Here is a 3103-nt window from a genome sequence, read left to right on the forward strand (position 1 = left end):
ACTCTTTCCATGAAGAAATTTTTCAAAATATCTCCAATCTAAATTTCCCCTGGTGCATCTTGAGGCCATTTCCTCTCATCCTTGTTTTGTTACATCTATACAATTAGTTCTCTATAAATACAATTTGATGTAAAGTCCACGTGTGCAATTTAATGCATATATATGGGGATTTCTTGTAATTTGATGTAAAGTCCATGCGTGCAATTTAATGCATATATATGGGGATTTCTTGGAGAAATCAAATGGGAGATCTTCATGGACTGGAAAAGGAGATTCAGGTGTTTAGGCTGGATGTGGACACCTATGGTCAGTGGAGATATCGACATTTTAGGGGCAATGAACCCCACACTGCCTCATGCACTGTATTTAATAAACAACCACAACTAAGGAGAGCATGATGACAAGGCTGTAGGTAAAAATAGCTTGGAATCATGGATAATTACCATGAATTCCCCGTGTGCAGAATTAAAACATTTAAATACAGGATTTATTGGACCTGATCTTGAAAAATGACCCTTATGGCATGGTCCTTCTTTTGCTTTCAGTGTGTGATAATGTTGCCAGTGTTTTCATGAAGAAATACATTACTTTTCTCATTAGATATTTAATATCTTGAAATCTCCATCCACCAGTTTATCTTCTTTTTTGTTTTTCCAAGTAAGCAGCAGAGCAGGTCCTGGCTTGGTCCTGGTCTTGCACCATAATTGTATTAATGAAGGCAGCAAGTCTGCCTCTGAGCAGAAAACAAAACTTTTTTTTTCTGTTCAGAAACAAAACTTTTGACCCCTGACTTCTATGTCATGATCACAGGATGGCCTGTTTTATAAAACAAATGTTTTATAACCAAAAGCAAAGTGATTTCATCTTGCAGATGAGAGATGATTCAGTGCTGCAGCAGGGTGAAATGGTCTCTTGGCTCAGGCAAGGGGTTTGCTAAACAAACTACTCCAGTTGCTACAGCTACTTACGCCTGTGTCTCACTCTTTCACTGGGATGTGAGAGTTTGAAATGTGTTGAACTGTGAATCAAACTGACATTTATATTTAAGCAAACTTCTGTGAAACAGAAAGAAGATTCAAAATGGCAGAAGTATCTCTGTAGGACTTCTAGATTCGTCACAATGTAGAAAACAGCATGTTAAAATGTCTCATTTTTACAACTTTTACATGAAAAGCTATCTGTCATCAGAAATGTTTGTAGAACACAGGGAATTGCTACCATTCACCTGTCTCCCCTAATTCTGCTGTAAAGCATTAATTGGCACAGCCATAAAATATTAGAGCAGACTGAGTCTAAAAAGGAAGCAGGAACCATAAAATACAGGATGGCCAGAATTCAGCCAGACACTATAGGTGTGAACATTTCAAAACAGATTTCAGTTCCCAGCTTATCTCTTTATAGCTGTAGGGTAGGAGCAGGGAACATAGCCTGTAGCTTGGTTTCAGACTCAGACCTTTTGGGAAAGTGGAGATCAGAAACTTGCAGTTCTTCAGCATCTGGATTATGTAATAAAAATATTCATTCCTACACAGATAGTCATGCTAGAATCCAAGGGTTTGTGTCCTTAACTAGAGCAGTTTTTTTCTAGTCATGTGGATTCTGGAGAAAACTCACAATGTATGACCCTTCTGAAGAGTCAGAAGGCAGAAGTCGAACAAAAGTTACATACATCCCATTTTTATATTAAATCACAGTTTTTGTATTGTTGGCAAAGGTAAGGTACCTCACAGGGAACTGTGAATCCTCTGTGACTGAAAGGCCTTGAGATTGTTCAGTATGGAGGCTCTCTGGTTCTGTCTGCAGGACAGCTTTTAACCATCTCCATTGAAATGCCTTGGTCACAGAACGGAGAGTTGAGTACTAAAAACACACTGTCCACATGTGAAAGCAGCTGCACAGCTGAAAACCACAGGGCACAGGCTGGAAAAGGGTCAGGAGTTATTTGATCCCTTCAGAGTCTGAACCCTCATCATATCATGGCATTCACATTACAAAATCTCTCCCAGAAGTTGTGCAGGTCTTTTCATGGTCTCTGTAGATGAATATGAAGATTATAACAATATAACCACAGATTAATCTATCAGTCCTTTCTCTTTTCTGCACCTTGCTTATCTTTCCTTGAAGATCTGTTAGCAGCAGCTGCAGTGAGCTGCATTACCTGCTTCCAGGCTCCTCGGCATACCTGCTAATTCCTGTTGTAGCATTCCTGTCCTGGGATGGCACTTTAATCCTGTCCTTCCCAAAAGCAGCATAGGTTCTGCCTGCATGCAACAATTTGAGATAAAAAAGGTTATTTCTAATTTTAGAGCAATGAATTCGCACCTCTTAAATGCAGGACCAGAGTGTCTGCATACATAAAATACAAAGACAGGACTTAGCCTTTGCTGGCTAAGAAAACAGTGTTAGTGAACTGGAGAGAACTCACTCTGCAATACGCACACTTCTCACAGGGAGAGCCAAAGCCACCTACCCAAAACAAACAGCAACTGTTCCCTCCTTTTCCACAATTAATCAAGTTCAAACAAAGAAAAGAAGAAAAGGAGGGATGGGACTTTTAGGAGGAGTGGGAGTAAAAGCTTTAAATGCATATGGAGTTCCAGAGGAAACAAAATATTGTCAAATGTCTGTGACAAGGGGGCCCAGAGTATCTGGGATACGTGCAGAACTTGCTGGTCAGGAGAGAGGTGTCGTGAGAAAGAGCTCTGGTGGATGCAGCCTGCTGCGAGTGGTCCATGGGATCCCAGGAGGAGCATCTGTTTTGGGACCAGCAGTTGCTCTGTAATTAGAGAGTAGCATCAGCTTTAAAAACAATAATTTTGATGTTCTCCTTCAGATGGAAACTTGGGTTTTTGAAGTGGAGTCTTGTTTATTATAAATGAGGATGAAACAGGCAGCTCTTTCCTCATTAGCAGCCCCTGGACAGTAACAATTTTTAGCTGCAAATTACAAAATGGGGCAGATTCAGACAGAAGCACAAAGGGTGAAAAGTATTTCCTTCCCAATTTTCTAAACTAGTATACGAGTTTTATTCACTTTAACTGAGATGAGCTAGAAAAAGGAATTAAACAACTTAACTCTTTACTCCACCTCAGCTAATACTTTA

Source organism: Corvus brachyrhynchos, unplaced genomic scaffold (genome assembly GCF_000691975.1).
Source record: "Corvus brachyrhynchos isolate BGI_N302 unplaced genomic scaffold, ASM69197v1 scaffold155, whole genome shotgun sequence".
Taxonomy (NCBI): Eukaryota; Metazoa; Chordata; class Aves; order Passeriformes; family Corvidae; genus Corvus; species Corvus brachyrhynchos.